The following is a 25017-nucleotide window of genomic DNA, read 5'->3' on the forward strand; positions in this document are numbered from 1 at the left end:
TTCTAATTGGTTTTGGGCTATGAATTGTATGGTGTATTTTGTAGATACTGATTGTCATTAATTTTTTCCGAATACCTAGAAGTGATAATTGCTCTAAACTAATTAACCCGGCCCAAGAGACTCTCAATCCGGTGACCCGTCTCCACCTCTATCGTTAACGCCTAAAAATCCATTCCCGGGCAATAAAGATCGGTTCTTTAATATTGTGGATTTTGGCTTAATTAGCCGTGCTTCAATTGAATATTTTCTTCAATCCTACTGTAAGATCTGTTTTAGAAAGGTGAAAACAAGTTGAGTTTGGGTTCTGATTGTTATCTGTTTTTGTTTATTTTATTTGGATTTTGACTTTTAAGATCTATTCAGTAATTCTAGTTCTATGCTATTTTCCTGAGTATCTGCTTTGTTTTCTTTGAAAACCTTCTCTAGTATTGACAAGATCTGAATTTCTTTTCTTACACTTTGTTGAAGATTGGTTCTTCTGTAAAAAAAAATCCATTTTTTTGGCAATCTTCTTTTACGAACATTTCGGTACTTTGGCAATCTTCTTCTATCTTTGGCAATTCTGGGAATTCTGGGATTTTGCTTGATTAGCCTATCATGTGCTTCAATTGATTTTTTCTTCAATTTGCTGTAAGATTATTTTCTGTTTTTGTGTTTTTCTTTTTGGATTTCTGTTGTGATTTCTAAGTTCTATGCTATTTTCCTGAGCATCGGTTTTACTTTCTTTGAAAACCTTTTCTAGTATTGATAAGATCTGAATTTCTTTCTTTGTTGTTGTTTGTGTTCATGAAGATTATTACACTTAACTTTTCTTACTATAACGTAAACAATAACAGAATTTTATTGTATCTTGTTGTAGTAGAGCAACTCAGATTTTCTTCTTTGAAAATTGGTGCATATATGATATAATGAGAATATTGTTTCCTTTGAATTTATAATGCTATAAGCTTGAACATACTAAACATACAACTCAATGACTATATTATGCTTATGAGTCATGATAAAGCTGAAAGTTTAAGCTGTTTTCTAATTTCTGTCAATAGGTATGAAAAAATCAAAATCAGTTTTCTCCATTAAGGTTGGTTTTCCTCATCTGCTGCTTGTCTTTCCTTTCCGCTTGTACCTGATGAGTTGCCTTGCTCCTTCAAGAAATTTTTCTCTTGCTCCTTCAAGAAATTTTCCTCTTGCTCCTTCCAGAAGTTTCGATAGGACATAAAATATGATGAATCTTCATTGACATATATAGAAATACTCAGAGTAGTATATTGTGGACCTTGTAGAAAACTATATGACTCTGTGCTTATACAAGAATACAATAAAATTATAGCATATATTATTTTAATCTTAGAAAAAAACTGCAGAACAACAAAGAATAGTTTTCTTTGTATTAAAAAAAGAATATTGTCCCTTTTTTTTGGATTACATTAGAATATTTAACCAAATGGAGCTTGTGTTGAGTGCTACATCCTTCCCAAAGAGAAATTCTCCTTATTTAGTCCAGCTGCTTTAAAACCCTTGTAGGTAGTAGGGAAAAGGGGCATGAAGAAAGTTGGCATGCTGGCCAAGATGCTGTTAATTAGTGTCAACCTGCCACGGGGAGATGTTATTTCAGCCACATATGGAGAGAGATATTATTCTTTTTCTTCACTATCCAAGTCTTGTCCTCAAACTTCAAATCTTCTGGTACTTTCCAATGTAGTCAATAAATCCGTTACTGTTCTTTTTTCTGCTAATTAGTAAAGTTCCTCCTTTACTGTTTGTGGTAATTCTTTATACCATAAACCTACACTACTTTGCATTGTTCCATGCAGAATCCTTGTGCTCTTTAAACATCCACTTCTTCCTTAAGATGTTATATTTAGTTCTAATTTAGAATACAAACCAATTAAGAACAAAGAGCAATAACCTTACCTCAAGAATTATGTATGAAATTTGATAAAGTATAATCGGCAATAACAGAATCTAGAATTTCAGTACAAAGAAGAATAAGTTATGCAGGTAGTAGAACATTAAGAATATGATATAAAACCTTAAGGGATAGAACAAGGTTTTTGATCTAACTAAAAATAATATCATTGAAGTACATTGAACCATCTTACTTCTTCATTTCGTAGACCAACATGAAGATTCTTCTATCTGAATGGTCGTGGAAAAAGAAATGTTTGCCCGAGCTGAAAGATAAAAAATGTTGAGTTATTAGTCCAGGACATGGTGCTTTCAGGATACTGTTACACTGCCTTCATAATAGAGGTGTCATTGATAACTTGAGAGTTCAATGTTGTTAGTTAGCAAAGTAAAGTGTTGCGACTAAATTTTTTTTTTTAAGTTCTGGAAAACATCCAATTGAAAAAACAATTCTTTTCCAAAAGTTTTAAGGTGAAACAGTCGTCCATAGATTCGTTGTTTTTCAAAAGTACTTGGAAGGGTTAAGAAAGCTTACACATTGCTTGTGCTGTTTGGAGTGTACATGCATATGTCGTTATGTTTCTTCTCCTGCAAACTTCAAATGTTAGTATGCCTTTTGTCTTCTGTTTTGTTTTAAAATTTCTGTTGAGAGAGTTTTACCTCTTTAACTACTTCAACCAGGGCTCTGATCAGGATTTTATCTTCATCTCTAATAGTCCACTACAAACAAAGTTTGAAAGAAGTTGTCAGATTCAGAATAAGTCAATATTACTCAAAGCGTAAAAAGCAGATACTTACGGATTCTTCCGCCCCCTCCATGTCTTCTTCAAAAATCTTCTGGAACTCAGTCCATTTAAGTTTTATTAGCTTATCCTGCTGGGGGCTAATAAGAGGAATTGCTGTTTGAGTTAGAGCAAAGAAGGAACCAAAAAATTCTAAAGAAATAAAGCAGAAACGTGCAACAAGAGGAAGAAGAAACCGGTCTTAGATAGAGTATGTGTAAAGTTTGGGTCTGTTTTGGCTGTTGGGGTCTGTCTTGGTTATTTTGCAGACCTCTAAATGGAAAATCTTACCAGTGGTAGTCTAAATGCGGGAAAAGATAACTAAACAGGTTGATGAAGAGGCGGGGCGGCTCTTCATGAATGTGAATGGCAGGTATGCATGAAAGCAGAACTATATATATAGCATGTGTAAACAACCGATCTATCATATTTTCCCTTGAAAAAATTCCTAGGAATAATTGTTTGGTTTTTCTTTTGGAATCTTCTTTTTGGTCAACCGTTTGATTGCATTAAATTGATTTTTACCTGAACTATTTTTGTGGATAGGCAACCTTAAGCACTAGCAGAATTTGAATTATCTTCTCTGGAAAGGTCGTTTGAGATTCATCACGAATGTCAAACCCCATTTTCAGGTACTTAGTCTTGTTAGCAAGTTCGCGCCTCCATTGTTCAACCCGGTCCACCATATCCATTCCAGTGTTTAGTTGCATACCCATTGCAGTAGTATAGTGGTCTGAAAATGCATAATGTGTGTGTGTGTGTGTGTGTGTGTGTGTGTGTATATATATATATATATATATATATATATATATATATATATATATATATATATATATGTATATGTTTAGTCAATAACTCCCAAACATTTAATTAGGAAAAGCTCTGATTATGCTATTACAGTGGAATTTTTGCAGCGTTCCCCTGATGATGAAGTTGTCTGGAACAGTGACATTTGCCAGAAACTTGTCTATCATGCAAGCACAAATGTTTGCATTTAGGGCTTAAATATCAAGATTATAAACGGATCTAGCTTAAATACAAATGGGTATGGTTAAAAAACAAGATATAAACACATTTTGCATTTTGCTTGTTAATGTAGATGGGTAAAAACACAATTATGGCAACACACATGGATTGTAAAAATCAAAATTATGAACAGAACTAGCTTAACACAAATGGGTATCGTTAAAAGATAAGATATAAACACATTTAGCAAGTCTGTAAACGTAAATGGGTATATACTAACAACAAAATTATAAAATGGTAACATAATTTGGCTTATCAAAACAAATTTATAAAGAGAATAACCTGTTGACAATGTTCTTTTTTTAAAAGTGAAAATGTTCGCGATCGATGTGGTAGTAAATTGGAAAACCCAAATCCATTCGGGGAACAGCATTTAGGGCAATGGCAAAGGGTAGGGTCTTTTGTCAGATATTCTCTTTGGGAAGTTTCTCGGGTCCCCCAACACGGTACTTTTATAGTGGTGCCCATGGAAAGTACCTGTTGTCCGTATTCACACGGTCCGCATTGATTTATTTCTCACTTCTTGCAAAGGATAAAGATAAACTAAAGATTTCAAGATTTTGTGCTTTTAACGTGAAAAGGGCTTTGTGGAAATATTAGATACTCTTTATATGAAATTTTTATGTTTTCAGCTAAAAGAAAAGATCATATGTTACTATTGAGTGTGCAATGTGCTTAAACAGAAGTTATATTAGTTTTGCCTGCTGTACGTGTATGACGGAAATATCTCATCTAAATACTTAAAAACTATTGACGATAAAATAGTTTTATTTCTTAATTATTTTTTCAAGACGGAAGATTAGGACAAAGTGGTGAATGGTAATGAAGGTCCACATAACAGTGTAATGTGTCTATACTCTCGTGGAATGCACTTTGACGAGAATGGACCCACACGATCAAATTGGTTATTTGGAGACCGAAGGAGCCTTTAGGAAACGAAGAAAGAAAGTAACAAACAACAATACCATACCCGATGTAATCCCATATAATAAGGTTCGAGGAGTGTAGTGTTTATATAGATCTTACCCCTATCGTTGTAAAAGTTGAGAAATTTTCAATAACCCCTCGACTCAAGAAAAGTATAAGCACAACAATATGAACAAGGAAATACGATAATTTAGAAGCCATAAAAAGAAGCAGCAAGAACAACATAATAATAAGATGATCGAAAAGAAGAAATAACACGCAGTAATAGAAATCTAAGAATAAGAGAATACTGGAATATGTACTAATACTACTGGTATGGAAAAGAAGAACGATCTACTAACCACTATCCTCCTACCCTCTCCTCGGCCCCCGCACTCTCCTATTAAAGGTCATATCCTCGGTAAGTTGGAGATATGACATGTTTAGCCAAATCACCCCTCCCCAATACTTCTTCGGCCTGCCTCTATCTCTTTTAAGTCCCACCATAGCCAACTTCTCACACTTCCTAACTCGGGCATTTGGACCTTTCCTCTTCACATATCCGAACCATCTCAGCCTCCCTTCCCGCATCTTGTCTCGAATATCTTCATTCTTAATCATATATCTCCTAGTATGCTCATACATCCATTTCAACATCCTCATTTCCGTCACTTTCATCTTCTAGACATGAGAGTTCTTGACTGGCCAACATTTCGCACCATACAACATAATCAGTCTAACAACCACTCTGTAGAACTTACCTTTAATCCTCAGTGTCACCTTCTTATCACATAGGACACCAGATGCGAGCCTCAATTTCATCCATCCCGCTCTAATACAATGTGTGACATCCTTATCAATCTCCCTATTACCTTAAATTATTGACCCAAGATACTTGAAACTTTCTCTCTTGGGGATGACTTGCGTATCAAGCCTCACTTCCATTTCCATCTCATGAGTAGCATTACTGAACATACACTTCAAGTATTCTGTTTTAGTCCTGCTCAACCTAAAACCTTTAGACTCTGGAGTCTGCCGTCAAACCTCCAGCCTAGCGGTAACTCCGTCTCGCGTCTCTTCTATCATAATTATATCGTCTGCAAATAACATGCACCACGTAATCTCCCCTTGCGTGTGTCATTTCAATTCATCTATCACCAATGCAAATAAAAATGGACTAAGAGTTGATCCCTGGTGCAGCCTCATCAGTACCAACAATTCCTAGTCTTCTCCCGCTGTCCTTACCCAAGTCTTAGCTCCATCATACATGTCTTTGATTGCTCTAGTTTAGGCTACATGAATGCCTCTTGCCTCTAATCATCTCCATATAACCTCCCTTGGGACTTTGTCGTAAGCTTTTTCTAGGTCAATGGACACCATATGCAAGTACCTCTTCCTCTTCCTATATTGCTCCACCAATCTCCTTACAAGGTGAATGGCTTCTGTAGTCGATCTCCCCGGCATGAATCCAGACTGTTTCTTAAAAATAAATACACTTATCCTTACCCTTATCTTGTCACGACCCAAATCTCAACATGTCGTGGTGGCTCCTATCACAGTACTAGGAAAGCTAACAATCACAAAATAACTACTCATTTTAATTTAAAAGCATGATATATTAAGTGTAACATTGATAATCTCATAAATAACCGAAAGGTCTAACTACGACTCAAATATGAAATCTCCCCAAAATTCGTGTCACTGAGTATATGAGCTACTAGATATCAACATAGTCAAAATTTCTAATACAACGGTATGGAAAGATAGAACAATGCTAAATAAAATAAAAAGAAGGAGAGTCGGGGTCTGCGGACGCCAAAGCAGCTACCTCAAAAGTCTCCAAGCAAGAAATGCTCCAAGTCTAGCAACCACCGTGCCCAAAAGTACTTGGATCTACATACAAAGTGCAGAGTGTCGTATGAGTACAACAGATCCAATGTACTCAATAAGTAATAGGACTAAACTTGGGTTGAAAGCAGTGACAAGCTCAAATAGGTACATCCCAAATCCAGATAATAACAACTACATATATGACAGGAAAAATGACAGTAACAACTCAGAGAAATCTTGTAATCAATTTATACACAGTATATAAATGTAGACATGCTTTCGAGTTTAACAGTTTAAGCTCAACACTGATGAAATATGTTAAGTATGAATGATATGAGGAATGTTACATCTCTATATCTACATGTCAAATATGCATGTCACATGTAATGTATCACAATGATAACCTCATACACTCAATCTCTTAGAGTACTCAATCTGACTGTCTCAACTCCCACTCATCACACTTAATCACTCAGCACTATATGATACCTACGCTCACTAATGGTATGTCGGACTATAGAGGGGCGGATCTTGCCCAAGCGCTAATATAAAGACAATATGGCATGCTGTGGTGTGCAACCCACTCCCATAATAATAAATAAAGTCTATAAGGCCTGCTGTGGCGTGCAGCTCGATCCATAATAATAATATATATAAAGCCAAGAAGGCATGTTGCAGCGTGCAACCCGATCCACAATCTCACTCACAACACGACTGTCAGGCCCTAACTCAGTCATCAATCTCTTCAGTCTCTCGGCTCACAAATCTCATACCAATCAGCCCAAATAATGATACATGATGCAACAATAAATAGCAACAGAGATTGAGATATGATATGCAAATGATGAATGTGACTGAGTACATAATTGCCATTTAAGCAAATAAATCAATAGTAGAAATGACCCAGTGGATCCAAACAAAATAAGCATATAGCCTAAACATGATTTCTAACATGGATTTCAGCTCAATTACACATAGGGATCACTTGAATAGCAACAAGGTTGGATAACTACACAGTACCACAGAATCGATCGAGTCACAACTTCCACAGTGCACGCCCACACGCCCGTCACCTAGCATGTGTGTCACCTCAACACCAACCACACAACATGTATTTCACGGATTCATACCCTTAGAACCAAGTTTAGAAGCGTTAATTACCTCAAACCGCGCAAATCTCTACTCCAACAAGCCCTTGCCTCGCGAATCGGCCTCCGAACGACTCGAATCTAGCCACAAACAACTTAATATAATAAACACAAGCTATATGAATTGATTCCATACGATAAAGTTAAGTTCTTTAACCAAAGTCAAAAAGTCAACCCAAAATGTCAATCACGAGCCCACGTATCGGAATCTGACAAAATTTATAAAATCCAAATACCCATTCAATAGTGAGTCCAACCATACCAAAATTACTCAATTCTGATCTTAACTTGACCTTCAAATTATAGTCTATGAAGTTTCACAGATTTTCTCCCATTTTTCCATCCCAAAACCCTAATTAAATGGTAAAAATAATGATAGATTAATGTATAATAACCAAAATCAAGTTAGAATCACTTACCCCAATCAACTCCTTGAAAATCCCTTCAAGAATAGCCCAAATCTGAGGTCTCTAGCTCAAAATATGACAAATGGGTTCAAACCCTTGATTTGAAATTTTATACTCCCTCCGTTCCAATTTATGGTAACCTGTTTGACTGGGTATGGAGTTTAAGAAAAAATAAAAACTTCTGAAATTTGTGGTCCTAAACAATTCAAAAACGTCAGAGAGTATTTGTGTGGTTATAAAAACTTCTTATTAAGGATAGAATTATAAGTTTAAGCAAAATTATTTTCAAATTTAGAAAGGGGTCATTCTTTTTGGAACGAACCAAAAAGGAAATAGGTTCACATAAACTGGAACAGAGGTAGTAATTGCTGCCCAGAGGTTCTTCTTCGCGGTCGCGGAAAGTCCCTCGCAATCGCAAAGAACAAAAGAATGTTGCCCCAAAAATGACCTTCGCGAATGCGGAACTCCAGCCGCGAACGTGATGCACATGAACTCGAAGCTACGTGATCGCGCACCTCCTCACGCGATCACTAAGAACAAACGTATAGCTTCCAGGCCACCCCTCATTCATTCTTCGCGAACGCGGTACAACCCTCACGTTCGCGTAGTTCCACTAACCAATGCTTCGCGATCGCGGACCAACTCTCGCGAACGCGTAGAACACTTTCACCAGTCGCCCAAACAAGCCTTCGCAATCACGAACCTTCTCACACGATCGCTTATTAGGAAACCGGACCTGAACATCACCAATCCCACAAAGTCTAAAATGATGGCGAACTTGATCTGAATCAAACCCGAGGCCCCCGGGACCCCATCCAAACATACCAACAATTCCTAAAACACGATACGAACTTAGTCGAGGCCTCAAATCACATCAAACAATATCAAAAACACAGATCGCACCCTAATTCAAGACTAATGAAATCAATTAATTTTCAACTTCTACAATCGATGTCGAAACCTATCAAACCAACTTCGATTGACCTCAAATTTTTCACACACATCATAAATGACACAACGGACCTATTCCCACTTCCAGAACCAAAATTCGAGCCCGCTAACAATAAATTCAAATCTTGGTTAAACTTCTCAACTCTCTAAACTTTAACTTTTCCAACTTTAGCCAATTAAGCCAAAATCACTTACGGACCTCCAAATCAATATCCAGACACACTTCTAATTCCATAATCACCATACGGAGCTATCGGAACCATTAAAACTCTATTCCGGGGTCATTTACACATAAGTCAACATCCGGTAAACTCTTCCAACTTAGGCTTCCATCCTTAGGATTAAGTATCCCAATTCATTTCGAAACATTTCTGGAACCAAACCAACCACCCCGCCAAGTCACATAACAACAAGCGAACACAAAGATACGCAATAAATGGGGGAACGAGTCTACAATACTCAAAATGACCGGTCGGGTCGTTACACATCTCTACCACCTTCTCTCAAATTTTTATAGTGTCTTAATACTCCTCTAGTTGTTGCAATTCTGAATATCACCATTGTTCTTGTACAATAGAATAATTGTACTTCACCTCCATTCTGTGGGCATTTTTTGTCGTCGTAAAAATGACATTGAACAACCGAGTTAGTCACTCCAAACTTGTCTATCCCACACTCTTAAAAAACTCCACAGGGATCTCGTCTGGCCCAGTCACTCTTCACTTGCTCATCTTACACAAATCCCCTTCGACCTCCGCAACTTTAATACGCCTACAATACCCTAAATCTCGACGATTCTCGGAGTGCTCCGAATCACCCAGCATAATATTCCTGTCTTCCTCTTCATTCAAGAGTTTATGGAAGTATGTCTGCCATATTCGTCTAATATGTGCCTCTTCTACCAATACTTTGCCTTCTACGTCCTTGATGCACTTTACTTGGTCCAGGTTACGAGCCTTTCTCTCCCTCACCTTGGCTAGCCTGTACAAATTTTTATCCTTGCCTTTCTCCATAACTTTTGCACACAAGCATTCAAACGTTGATGTCTTCGCCACCGTGATCACTAACTTCGCTTTCTTCTTTATTGTCTTATACTTATCCATGTCCGTCCTCTTATCGTCCTCGTCCTGCTCTCCACCAACTTCAGATATGCTTCCTTCTTTACTTCCACTTTCCTTTGGACCTAATCATTCCACCATCAGTCTCCTCTCTGTCCACTAGAGTAACCTTTCAAGACCCCTAGCATCACTCTAGATGCTTTCCTAATGCAATCCGCTATCCTAGTTCATCTATAACTCGCGTCCCCATTACTCTTCCAATCCCCTATTTCCTTCAACCTTTCCCCCATCTAATGTGATTTGTCCTTGGTTAAGGCTCCCAACTTGATCTTTGGTTGACCATGCACAACCCTTCCTTTTCCTTTCTCTTAATCTCCAAGTCCATTACTAAGAGATTTGTTACATCCCGTGCTTTCGATCTATGGCTTGAGTCACTCGGCATGTGTAAATAGACATGAGCCATGGAAGAATTTTGGTCATATCTAAGTATGCAAATAAAGAGCACGATGTTTAAAAAGATGAAGTCTCGAAATGATGTAGGACTTATAAGTATGACGATGATGGTTAGGAACAATAGTTGGTGTTTGCAAAATAGGCTACGCACTAGTGTTGATTACCTTGATAATGAGTTTAATAATGTGTTAAATAACTTGGTATATATCAAATTGAGGTCAAAGAGTTTATGACGTGCATTAGTAAAATTTTGGGTGTAGTGAAAGAAAGAACAAAAATGGAATTAGCTAAAGATGAAAATGGACCCTACCATAATTGAGGATGGACACCTTTTCACATGGATGCATAATATGAAATGAGAAAATGACTCATTCACTCTACACATAGGTGATCTGGTGGTTGTACGTAGGGGGTGGACAATTCACATTTTATTATATAGGGGAAGTGGACCCCACTGTCAAAGGGGTTATGAATTGTCTTAATATATTACTTGAATTAAATTAGTTTCTTAGTGAGAATAAAGGTAACAATGAAAGTTAGTTCTTTCTTACGGTATGAAGAGTTCTTTAACTTGAATTGAGCCAGCAAATTTATTAACCATATCCCATTATTCAGTTCATATAAACCCCATCTCAATCAACTAGAAGCTCTTTATAATTGCACCTTACGGACAACTATCTCTAAGGAAATTGTATTGCAATTTTCTTCTTGGTTTGGAAGATTTGTGTGTAAAGGTGTTGGGAAGGCTTATCTCCAGTTCATCTTATCCCTTTTCTTCAAATAATTAAGGTAATAATTCAACAATCCTTCTAGATAAGTTTATCTTCAACTTAGATAAATCCTTTAATTTCTTATTGATTTAGAAATAAAGGTTCTTGTAGTGTATTTGAGTAGGATTTGATTGTGTTGAAGGGCTGGAAATATAGTTATAAATATGTATATGTGTTTTTATCCTTATAGTTCAAGGTAATATCATACCCTCTCCATGTATTTGAGGTCATTTGAATCATAGTTTGGTAGTTGATTAAGTATTGTTAGTTGTTGAACGGTTTTGAGTGGTTTCTTAAGGTATCCTATGGCTGAAAATTACGTAGTATAGTTGTTTGTGATGGTGGTTGTGTTGTGAGTAGAGGATAAGATCTAGTGGTGTTGAATTGCCATTGTAGGATGATATGAATCTTATGCACCCTAAGTGTTCGACAAAATGTCGTAGCGAATCCAATTCTTGGTTTATTGATTCGATTGTGATCCAAATCATTTATACAATGTAGATTATCATTCGTAGAGCGTATGAGAACTCGAGAGCTATCGCTAGCCAAGCAATAAAGGTATGTTAAGGCTATCCCTTCTTTCTTTGGCATGATCCATACGATACAAACGAAACAAGCAAACACGCAACTTTCATAAATGCCTCTATTCATAGAAGCACTAGGAGTGCTTATGTTGTTGATTCCCCATGTGTCTTATTATTATATATTCTGTTCTAAAAATAAATATATAAGTGGATAAAGTTTATCCGAGAGATCTTATTGACTTACTTCATTATGCATTGCATTCATTTATACATGTACATTGACCCATGACTAGATGGCGTTATATATGCATATATATGTATATTATATGTGGTATGGGTAAAGGTTACGGTGTTATATACGCACCAACCTCTTGATTAGCTGGCATACTTTTATGATTTCGCCCACTGAGACCGAGATGATATGATGGGATGCCTTCAGAGGCTTGATGATGTTATGTATGCATATACCTATGCATGGTATGACATTTATACCCATATACATGACACTATGAAGATTTCACGATTACTGAGCTATTCAGACTTACAAATTGAGTCCTTTACTCCATGTTTCTTTCACGTCTTTTATATACTTCTTTTCATGCCTTACATACTCAGTACTTGTCACGCCCCAAACTCAGGGAGCGCGACCGGCGCTCAACCGAGTGAACCCGGCCGAGCAAGCCTATTAGATTTCCTTCTACCCAAACCCATCCATGAATAAAGTGATCACCTTATTTCTTTCTTCCGTAACAGCGATTGTATTTCGCAGATACAGAGCCGCAGAAGCGGCTATTGGCCCGCAGGTGTGAAGACAGTCATGTATAGTTGGATAGTATGTGGCCTTGTCGGCTCGCCCTACTGTATTCCGCATATATATCTATATATGTCTTTTGAGTATGTCTCCTCACCTATGTTATTCATACGATTCAGTAGTTTAGGGGCAGATGTTATGCATGACCTACACTTATTTCATATTTATATCTTAGATGTATGCTTAGGGGTGTTCGGTAGGTAGAACTCGGGCACTCGTCACAACCCATCGGTTTGGGTCGTGACAAAAGTGGTATCAGAGCAGTTCCATCCTGGGTTGTCTACAGACCGTGTCTAGTAGAGTCTTGTTTATGAGCGTATTGTACACCACATTTATAAAGATAAGGCTACAGGACATATAGGATCTTACCCTCCCTTCTTATCTTAGATCGTGTGATATAAGAATTCATTTTCCTAACGATATGTTATGTTTTCAGCGATGCCCAAGAAGGCTACAACCTCCCAAAAGGGAAAGTTCGTGGATGATGAGACTACAAGTCAAGCGCCACGAGTTGCCAGGGCTCTGGGAGAGTCACATAGTGGGACTCCATCTCAGACTTCACATACCCTACCCTTTCCGGAGGAGATCCGAGTGGCACCAGCTCCAGCGCCAGCCCTAGTACCCCCAGTTCCTCATTCAGATACTCCAGGTCAGGAGATGAGAGATGTTATTCAACTATTGACTCGATTAGTGGCTGCACAGGCACAACGCCCGGTAGTAGGTATCAATCATGCAGATAGGGCCATCAGTGCGAGGGTTCGCGATTTCATTAATTTGGACCCTCCCGTATTCACTAGAGCAGATCCAAACGAGGACCCTCAGGTATTTATTGATATGATGCAGAGAACTTTGAGGGTAATGAAGGCCACTGCGACTGAGTCAGTTGAGCTATCTTTCTATAGACTTCAGGATGTTGCAGTTAATTGGTACGAGTCTTGGGAGTTGTCCAGAGGTGAGGATGCCCCTCCAGCAGTATGACAAGAGTTTACAGAGGCTTTTCTTCGTCATTATTTTTCCACCAGAGCTTAGACGGGCCAAAGTTGATAGGTTCTTGACCTTTCGGTAGGGTAATATGAGTGTTCGGGAGTATAACCTTCAGTTTGATTCTTTGGCTAGGTATGCTCCCACTATTGTAGCTAAGATGGAGGATCGGGTTCACCGGTTCGTGATGGGGTTGGAGCCGCACTTGCTTAATGACTGTATGTCGGTCTCACTTCAGCCAAGCATAGATATTTCTCGTATTCAGGCATACGCTCAGGGTGCAGAGGAGCGTAAGCAAGCAGAGGGACGATCGTGAGCATGATAGGGGCCAGAGTAAGAGAGCGAGATATTCAAGTCCTTCTAATGAGTTTTGAGGTGGTCAACGACAGCAGTACCCTAGGTATCCATCCCAGCCATCGGCCAGTGCACCCCCTCAGTTTGCCGGTAGGAGATTTGATCGTTCCATATATTCAGGTCCCAGTCATAGTCCCAGGGCCTCTAGTTCTCATTATAGGTATGAGTCAAGTAAGATGAGGCCACCCTTGCCACGATGTGCTCAGTGTGGTAAGCAACATGTCAGGCAGTGGCTTGTAGGGTTGGGTGTTTGTTATACTTGTTGTTATCCAGGCCACATTGTGAGAGATTGTCTGACGAGAGGTAGTGCAAGTATATTTCAGTTAGTGAGATCTGTAGCTAGTTCATCATCATCAGTACGCCCCCCCGGGCAAGGTTCACAGGCACCAGCTGGTCGTGGTATAGGCAGAAGTGGAGCATCTAGCTCGAGCAGTCCTCAGAACCGTATTTATGCATTAGCGGGTCGACGGGATCCGAAGTCATCACCTGATGTTGTTACAGGTATATTATCAGTCTCCTCATATGATGTATATGTATTGATTGATCCAGGTTCCACCTTATCGTACGTCACTCCATTGGTTGCTAGTAAGTTTGGGATAACACCTAAGTTGATTGAACCTTTTGAGGTGTCTACACTTGTTGGGTATCCAGTGATAGCTAGACGGATATATAAAGACTGTATAGTAGTAGTTCATAGTCGTTCTATAGTAGCAAACTTGACTGATTTAGATTTGGTGTAATTTGATGTTATAATGGGTATGGATTGGTTGGCTTCTTGTTATGCTAACGTTGATTGTAGATCAAAGATGGTTCAGTTCCAATTTTCAGGGAAGCCAAATCTGGAGTGGAAAGGTAATACTGCATCGCCAAGAGGTAGGTTTATTTCCTATCTCAGGGCAAGAAAGATGATCAGAAAGGGCTATATTTATCACTTAGTTTGGGTACAAGATGTGAAAGCAGAGTCACCGAACCTTCAGTCTATCGCGATGGTTAATATGTTTTTTCCGATGAGCTTTCAGGCCTTCCACCAGAGCGGGAGATTGAGTTTGCTATTGACACATTACCAGATACCCAACCGATATTTATTCCTCCGTATAGAATGGCACCTGCAGAGCTGTGAGAGTTAAAAGAATAACTGGGGGATTTGTTTGAAAAAGGCTTTATCAGACCCAGTACATCACCGTGGGAGAACCTGTGTTCTTTGTAAGAAATAAAGATGGTTCATTGCGGATGTGCATTGATTACAGGCAGTTGAATAAGGCGACGATCAAGAATAAGTACCCGCTCCCGAGAATTGATGATTTATTTGATCAGTTGCAGGGTGTCAGGTATTTCTCGAAGATAGACTTGAGGTCTGGGTACCATCAGGTAAGGGTTAAAGAGAAATATATTCTGAAGATAATATTCAGGATCAGATACGGGCACTTTGAGTTTCGACTTATGTCGTTCGAGTTGACCAATGCCCAACAATATTTATGGACTTGATGAATCGTGTATTCAGACCCTTTCTAGATCAGTTCATGATTGTATTTATCGATGATATTTTGGTTTACTCCCGTTCAGAGGCTGAATATGCAGATCATTTACGTACTATGCTCAGAGTTCTACAAGAAAGGAAGTTGTACTCAAATTCTCTAAATGTAAATTCTGGTTTAATTCTATAGCTTTCCTTGGTCATATTATTTCAGGTGAGGGTATCCGGGTTGATACACAGAAGATTGAGGCCGTGAAGACTTGGACAATACCCACGACACCGACGAGGGTTCGTGGCTTCCTGGGTTTGGCAGGTTATTACAGGAGATTCGTAGATGGGTTTTCTTCTCTTTCAGCACCATTGACAAAGTTGACTCAGAAGGTAACTAAGTTTCAGTGGACTGATGCTTGTAAGCGGAGTTTCTAGGCATTGAAGGACATATTGACTTCAACACCAGTTCTGATACTTCTAGAAGGGACCGATGGTTATGCTATTTATTGTGACGCTTCGAGCGTTGGATTGGGTTGTGTATTGATGCAGCATGGTAAGGTTGTCGCTTACGCTTCTAGATAACTAAGAAACCATAAAAAGATTTACCCAACCCACGATTTAGATTTAGCCGCGGTAATTCATGCACTAAAGATGTGGATGCACTATTTGTATGACATTCATGTTGATATCTATACGGACCATAAGAGCCTTCAGTATATATTCAAGCAAAAGGAATTAAATTTACGTCAGAGACGATGGTTCGAGCTACTGAAAGACTATGATATTGATATTTTATACCATCCAGGTAAGGCGAATGTAGTAACTGACTCCCTCAGTCGTAGATCTATAGGTAGCCTATCATATTTACAGACAGAGAAGAGTGAGATAGCTCGTGAGATTCATCAGCTAGCTAATCTTAGAGTTTGATTACTAGATTCAGGTGGTAGCGAAGTTACTATTCAGGACACGACAACATCCTCTCTAGTAACCGAAGTAAAGGAATGCCAGTATGAAGATCCTGTGCTAGATCACTACAAAGATACAACCCCTCAAAAGGTGAAGACACCATTTGATATTACAGGAGATGGAGTCCTCAGATATCGAGGTCGATTATGTGTTTCTAGTGTGGTAGGGTTGCGCCAGCAGGTTATGGGAGAATCTCACTATTCTCGTTATTCTATTCATCCAGGAGCGACGAAGATGTATCAAGATATCAGGGGAATATACTGGTGGGGAGGAATGAAGAAGGATATAGCAGAGTTTACTGCTCAGTGCCCTAATTGTTAGCAGGTTAAGATTGAGCATCATAAACCCGGTGGATTATTACAGGCTATAGAGATTCCGACTTTAATATGGATTTCATCATAGGCTTACCTCGTACCCAGCGTAAGTTCGATTCTATATTGGTTATTTTTGATAGACTTACAAAATCAGCCCATTTTCTGCCTGTCAGGACTACGTATTCAGTAGAGGATTATGCAAGGCTTTACATTAAGGAGATAGTACGACTTCATGGTGTCCCTATATCTATTTTCTCAGATAGAGGTGCTCAGTTTACAACTAATTTTTGGAGGTCCTTCCAAAAAGGATTGGGGACTCAGGTAAGTCTTAGTACATCATTTCATCCCCAGACAGACGGTCAGGCTGAGCGTACTATTCAGACACTGGAGGATATGCTACGGGCTTGTGTGATGAACTTCAGGGGTAGCTGGAATGATCATCTTCCACTTATTGAGTTCGCATATAATAATAGTTATCGTTCCAGCATTCATATGGCTCTATACGAATCTCTTTACAGACGGAAGTGTAGGTCTCCTATCGGATGGTTCGAGAATGGGGAAACAAAGTTAGTACGACCAGAGTTGTTACAACATGCAGTTGAGAAGATTAAGCTTATAAGGGAAATGCTATTAGCAGCTCAGAGTCGTCAGAAGTCCTATGCAGATAATCGACGACGAGACTTGGAGTTTCAGTTAGCCGACTGGGTATTCCTAAAGGTATCACCGATGAAGGGCGTTATGAGATTCGGTAAGAAAGGAAAGCTTAGCCCTCGATATATTGGACCTTATAATATTATACACAATGTAGGCCAAGTAGCATATGAGTTAGACTTGCCTTCAAAATTGGAGTCTGTACATCCAGTCTTTCATGTGTCTATGCTCCGTAAGTGTATTGGAGATCCCTCTAAAGTCATTCCAATTGACGATGTTCATGTTACAGAGCAGCTATCATATGAGGAAGCTCCCATTGCTATACTAGATAGACAAGTTCGTAGATTAAGAACTAAGGATGTAGCTTTAGTTAAAGTACTATGGAGAAATAATAATGTGGAGGAGATGACTTGGGAAGCTGAAGAAGACATGAAGACTAGGTATCCTCACTTGTTTTTTCTTCTAGAGGAGGGTCGGACTGAGACATCACATCCTTTAGGTACGTATATGATACTAGGTTCTTATGTTAGTTACTGTCATTGGTCGTGTGAGGCCATTAGTGTTATTGATGATTGTGACCCTATGTGGCTTTGTATTTTTGGGTTTTCTGCGTGACAGGTTGGTACTAGTACTGTTATAGAGGAGACTCTGCCAGAATTTCTATAGATCTCTAAGAGTTAACATTCGAGGACGAATGTTTCTAAAGGGGGGAAGGATGTTACATCATGTGCTTTCGGTCTATGGCTTGGGTCACTCGGCATGTGTAACTAGACCTGAGCCATGAAAGAATTTTGGTCATATCTAAGTATGCAAATAAAGAGCACGGTGTATAAAAAGATGAAGTCTCGAAATGATGTAGGACTTATAAGTGTGACGATGATGGTTAGGAACAATAGTTAGTGTTTGCAAAATAGGCTATGCACTAGTGTTGATTACCTTGATAATGAGTTTAATCAATGTGTTAAATAACTTGGTATATATAAAATTAAGGTCAAAGAGTTTATGACGTGCATTAGTTAAATTTTGGGTGTAATGAAAGAAAGAACAAACATGAAATTAGCTAAAGATGAAAATGGACCCTACCATAATTGAGGATGGACACCTTTTCACGTGGATGCATAATATGAAATAAGACACTCTACATATAGGTGATCTAGTGGTTGTATGTATGGGGTAGACAATTCATATTTTATTATATAGGGAAAATGGACCCCACGGTCCAAGGGGTTATGAATTGTCTTAATATACTACTTGAATTAAATTAGTTTCTTAGTGAGAATAAAGGCAACAATGAAAGTTAGTTATTTCTTACGGTATGAAGAGTTCTTTAACTTGAATTGAAGAAGCAAATTTATTAACCATATCCCATTATTCAATTCATATAAACCCCATCTCAATTAACTAGAAGCCCTTTACAATTGCACCTTACGGACATCTATCTCTAAGGAAATTGTATTACAATATTTTTCTTGGTTTGGAAGATTTGTGTGTAAAGGTGTTGGGAAGGCTTATATCCAGTTCATCTTATCCCTTTTCTTCAAATAATTAAGTTAAGAATTCAACAATCCTTCTAGATAAGTTTATCTTCAACTTAGAGAAATCCTTTAATTTCTTATTGATGTAGAAATAAAGGTTCTTGTAATGTATTTAAGGAGGATTTGGTTGTGTTGAAGGGCTGGAAATATAGTTATAAATATGTATATGTGTTGTTATCCTTGCTGTTCAAGGTAATATCATACCCTTCTCCATGTATTTGAGGTCATTTGGATCATACTTTGGTTATTGAATAAGTGTTGTAGTTGTTGAACGGTTTTGGGTGGCTTCTTAAGGTATCCTATGGCTGAAAATTGTGAAGTATAGTTATTTGTGATGGTGGTTGTGTTGTGATTAGAGGATAAGAGCTAGTGGTGTTGAATTGCCATTGTAGGATGAGATGAATCTTATGCACCCCAAATGTTCGATAAAATATTGTGGCGAATCCAATTCTTGGTTTATTGATTCGATTGTGATCCAAATCATTTATACAATGTAGATTATCATTCGTAGAGCGTACGGGAACTCGGGAGCTATCGCTAGCCAAGAAATAAAGGTATGTTAAGGCTATCCCTTCTTTCCTTTTGGCATGATCCATACGATACAAACGAAACGAGCAAACGCACAACTTTCATAAATGCCTCTATTCATAGAAGTTATAGAAGTGCCTATGTTGTTGATTCCCCATGTGTCTTATTATTATATATTCTGTTCATGGGTCTCAAAAAAATACGTAAGTAGATAAAATTTATCCGAGAGATCTTATTGACTTATTTCATTATGTTTATATGTACATTGACCCATGACCAGATGACGTTATATACACATATATTATATGTATATGGGATATGGGGAAAGGTTATGGCGTTATATATGCACCTCCACCTGATCAGTTGGTATATATAGATGGTTTCGACCACAGAGGCCGAGATGATATGATGGGATGCCCTCAGAGGCTTGATGATATTATGTACGCATATATCTATGCATGATATGACATTTACACGCATCTGCATGATATTATAAATATTTTCATGATTCATAGAGCTATTCAGACTTACAAGTTGAGTTCTTTACTCCATGTTTCTTTCATGCCTTTTATATATATTTATTTTTATACCTTATATAGTCGGTACATTATTCGTGCTAACACCCCTGTTGCCTGGGGGCCTGCGTTTCATGTTGCAGGTACAGGTAGACAGGCTGACGGTCTCCATCCTTAAAATCCTAGCTCAGCGAGAGTTGGTGTGCTCCATTTGAACTGGATCTACTATTGAGTTTTGGTACGATACGTTTTTATACATATAAGGTATGACGGGGCCCAGTCATGTCACTGTTAGAAATTCGGCAAAAACCGACCTAAAAAAACCGACCAAAGTTGGTTGGTTTTTCAAAAAAAAAAATTATTTTTTTTACGAAACCGACCAACTTTGTTCGGTTTTCTTTGGCGCAAAAATGCGGGAAACTATTTTTGTGTCCCGCGAAATTTATGTTTCAAGAAACCGACCAACTTTGGTCGGTTTTTCAATTAAAATAAATAAAAATTAATATTAAAAAAATCGGCCAAAATTGGTCGGTTAATTCGGCCAGTCATTTAAAAAAACCGACCAACTTTGGTCGGTAATTTTACTTTTTAATAAAACCGACCAACTTTGGTCGGTTATTTTCGTGCGAAAATATAATTAAAGAGTATAAATCAAATAAAAGAGAGTCTTAAAACAAAATGTATCAATGGTCTAGTAGTAGAATAGTATCCTGCCACAGTACGGACCCCGGTTCGATTCCCAGATGGTGAATCTTTTTATTACATAATTAAAATACCGACCAACTTTGGTCGGTTTTTTTTGCAATATTTTTTTTAATTTAATTGACCGACCAAAGGTGGTCGGTAATTTCCGACCAACTTTGGTCGGTATGCCTTTCCGACCACAAAAATATCGTCCACACGTAAATGGTCGCGTTTTGGTCGGTTTTTGGCCATTACCGACCAACGTTGGTCGGTTTTTTTGGTCGGTTTTTACTGGATTTTTAGTAGTGTGTATAGTTGGATAATATGTGGCCTTGTCGGTTCGCCCTACTGTATTCCGCATGTATATGTATATATGTCTTTTGAGTATGTCTCCTCACGTATGTTATTGACACGATTCAGCAGTTTAGAGGCAGATGTTATACATGACCTACACTTATTTCATGTTTTTATAAATACAACGTTTGAATAGATTGTACTGTTTACTGCTGTTAAATAACATTTTATTGTTTGGTTTGACTGTATCGTACTGTACTGTAACTGATAAGTTTACTAAAATAACCTCAATTGTTTAAATATTAAATTTATCAAGAATCACGCATAAAAATAATTTAAGAAAACCCCTTCCTACTAATTTATCACCAAATATGTCTTATAAAGAAAGGAACGAAAATTGGCAAAACAAAATAACAAAGAATTAGAGTTAAATTAATTAGAATTGGAGTTAAAATAACATTAGGAGAAAAAACAAAACCAAAAAAAAAAAGAAGGCAAAACCTATACATTTTATGTTGGAGTTCGAAGCGGCAGAAGTTCTCGAAAAAAAAATAAGAACGAAAACAAAGTAGGTTATAGGTTGAAGATTTGGAGTTAAAATTAAAAAAAGGTAAAGGATAAAATAGAATTATGGAGTAATAAGTTATGGCATAATTGGAAAGAAAAATAGGAAATAATCTCACCACACCAAATCGGTTGTTTCAAAAAATAGGACTTTTCATTGTTCCAAAACAATGGATTTAACAATACAGTATAACCAATTTTAATGAAACAATCAAAACAAATATTGTTTTGGGATAAGAATACAGTACCATATAATGGGGGAACAACCATCCAAACAAGCTGTAAGTACCTTACATGAGCGACTCTGGTCTATGAAGCCTCTAAGATCATCTATAATTGTAAAAATGGCGGAATAGGGCCCCGATCTACCCAAACAATTGTACACCAAAAAGGAACCAGACTCACTCCAGATAGAGTGAGGCTCACCAATTGAAGCCGAATATACAAACTGATGTCTAGCCGGAGGGTCTGCTCAGTGGCAGAGCCACATTCAACCAAGGGGTGTCAGTTGACACCCTTTCGCCAAAAATTACATTATATTGCTGAATAATTTTTATTTATTTTATATATATTTACTATACATTGACTTTCCTTAATTTTACGGTATATTTAAATTTTTATATTTTGATACCATTTAGTGAAATTCCTGACTCCTTCACTGGATCTGCTGCTTCGGACCTCTTGATTCTCAATCTTTTTCTCGACTACAAATAATTAATCGGTCCGCTATAAGCTTCAATCTTGGCTGCGCAACCCTAGAACTTTCTTCACTTAGTTATCTCGGAAGAACCCCTTCGATTTGCTTGAAGGTCTTTGATGATGGAGAGAAAAACTTGAGAGGGAAATGTTATCTCAAAGTTTCACCTTATAAAACATAAAGTTTGGCCGACTTAACCTTGGGAGGTTCCACATGTCCCGCATGCACTTTGGCACTATGCAGGTCTATAATAAACACGTATAACTCTTTGTACGGAGGTCGGATTAACAAAGGATTTAATACGTTAAAAACTATATTCGAATAACTTTAATTGGGTAGGTAATTCACCCCATAAATCTCTATATCCTGGGAAATATACTTGTTTGAAGTCGGGCCATGTGCGAGCTTATTTGAAATTTTAGTCCGTGACGTAACCATCAACTCAACTTTATGCTAGAGCTATCCTTAGCTCTTAAATCACTTATAATACACCTAGTATACTTATTAACATGCCAATGAAACATGGTACTAGTTCATAGACTCTTTTCGAGTACAAAAATATTTTTTCTAATCGTCATTGTCACACTTTAAAGTGTACGATCCGTATGCCACCTCATTCAAGCCAAACTTTGCCGAAACTCATTCTTTTCAACTTCCTTACCTCCAACCTCTGTTCAACACTTAAATATACTTAATCCTAGGTCTCTAAGCTTGGATACAACCTCGATCTCCCGAGTTCAGATAAGTTTATCTATGTCACACAAGTCGAACCATAGCCCGGAAGTACGAGGTATTACAAAGAAGGTCGACAGGTGGACCAGATGGAACTGATTTCCCGCTTCCCACGCGCTGTCACGGGCCCATCGGAACTGTCAGTTAACGCTATATCGCGTGTGCCCGACACGCACCTCCAACAGTCGCTGCTAAGTACCTGAAACAAACAAAGAAACACCACGGGCCAAGAATAAAGGTCACTGGTTTCTGTCTCCGCTATGGGGACAGCGATGGAGAAGAAGAAGAAAGCAGAGCAGTGGGGTCGCGAGACAGAGCAGGAGAAGAAGAGGGGTTGGAGAATGAGGAAATTGCAGAAGAACCACGAGAGAGACGGAGGAAGAAAGGAGAAGAAGAAAATAGGCACACGACAGGAGGGGGAGAAGACTATAGGAAAGAAGAAGAGAAATGGAGACAGAAAAAGAGAAGGCTCAACGTACCTGGAGTCACCGGATGACCAACGGCGATGCGCAGATAATTGGGGGAAAAGTGAGCGTTAACAGAGGGGGAGTGCGAATAGAGAGAAAGTATAGAGAGAAAGTAAGTGTTGTTGGTCGGATCACCTTCAATTAAAAAGTGAAAGAAAGGAAGTATGAAATTAGTTAATTAAGAGTGTGTATGTAACTTTATAATTAGTTAAATTCCTGTTACTCATCAACCACAAGATTGCAAATTGTTTCTACGATAAAGAAGAGGGCTACTTTTATTCCTTTTTAATTGGAAAAACCATAGGGTTCTGTGGTCTGCGTGTGCTTTAATGCAAATAATCGTTCTTGCTTTCGTGTAAAGTCGATGTCGATGTAAACATTTGGGTACGTACCTGAGAACTGAGATTACTTTTTAAAAAAAATTATTTTGAATTTAAATTTCATTTATTAAATATAAGACAAATTATACAAAAGTTTTAAGTAGATAACTATTCACACTAAGCATATATGGATGAGTAAGCTAGAAATGAGAGTGATAGTCGTGACATATTAAAGTCTATCGAGTTTTACACTACTCGTGTAATTATTTTCTTTACACTTTAGCGAATAAGATTTAAATTCTTTTTTTCTTAATTGAACATTTTGGAATCAGAATGCGCAGCCACTCTTACAAAAAACATGAAACTTGATTTTGCAGTAGTGGTGGCATTTTCGATTTAGTTTTTAGGTACCAAATAATCATTTTTCTTGGAGTTTCATGATACTTACATTTCAAGCAGGAGATTGACCAAGTTATACACTTAACATAACATATCATTGAGTGACCAGCAAGAGACGTGGTAAGACCACTTTGAATCAAAGGCCTCGGTTATCAAATTCTTGTTAGGGAGCAAGTTCCCTTAAATGATCTTACACAATACAAATTCAAATTAGTCACACCAATGAATACCGCATTCTCTCTCTCTCTCTATGTATATGGTTAAACCAATAAAATAGCATTAAGTACCTCTAATTTAGTAAAATTAGCTGCCCATAATAATCAAATGCGGCGAAGCTAAAGTTTCGAATGCGGGTTCGACCAAACTCAATAGTTTTGGTCAAAATTCTATATTTGCCTTTAAAAATTCATTAAATATGTACAAAATATTAATTTAGAACCCAGTAACTTATAATGAATAGAATCTCGAACCCATTAGATTCAAATTCGGGTTCCGCCTCTAATAATGATCATGAGTTCTCTCCTTGTCAAAGCATCACCACCAATTTTCTATAAACAAAGTATTCATTAAAAGCAGATTTTGGCGTCTAGGGTAAGATTGTGACTTGTGTCAAAATAATTCGCGGTACTTGCAAAATATTTTGACAATTTTCCGTGGAATATATCAAAAAGAAATTCTTTTTTTTAATTTCCGAAGGAATTCTGTCGATAAATCCATATCGCGCGTTAGTACAGTGAAAATCGTTAGGAAAATGCATTTTCCTAATAGGGTCTTGTGGAGATAAATTCAAAACAGAGAAATCGTAAATGAAAGTTTGAGGAGTGATGTGGCTAAAAGCAATATTACATGCTTCCTGCTTTGTATCACGTGCCAGCTTTTTGAATGTTTTCTGTGTTTCCTACGCTATATGATAATGCTAGTCCTCTTCTCTATGATGAATTCGTTCCTCTTCTAATGATATAGACCTAGAGAATGTTTGG

At 37.8% G+C, this 25017-nt stretch overlaps 1 long non-coding RNA gene across 7 annotated transcripts; it reads left to right on the forward strand.

The window, feature by feature from the left end:
- Positions 1-3689, forward strand: LOC142167868 (uncharacterized). Of its 7 annotated transcripts, XR_012698098.1 has the most exons (5): positions 55-280; positions 1522-1683; positions 2587-3060; positions 3234-3319; positions 3588-3685. It is a non-coding gene; the product is annotated as an uncharacterized LOC142167868 (long non-coding RNA). The 7 variants fall into 7 exon arrangements; XR_012698102.1 differs by lacking the exons at positions 3234-3319; positions 3588-3685 and adding an exon at positions 1044-1078 and having other exon boundaries at positions 1-290; positions 2587-3159; XR_012698100.1 differs by lacking the exons at positions 3234-3319; positions 3588-3685 and adding an exon at positions 1044-1078 and having other exon boundaries at positions 3-280; positions 2587-3159.
- The last annotated feature ends 21328 nt before the right edge of the window (positions 3690-25017 follow it).

The sequence above is a fragment of the Nicotiana tabacum genome, chromosome 13 (assembly GCF_000715075.1).
Source record: "Nicotiana tabacum cultivar K326 chromosome 13, ASM71507v2, whole genome shotgun sequence".
NCBI lineage: Eukaryota > Viridiplantae > Streptophyta > Magnoliopsida > Solanales > Solanaceae > Nicotiana > Nicotiana tabacum.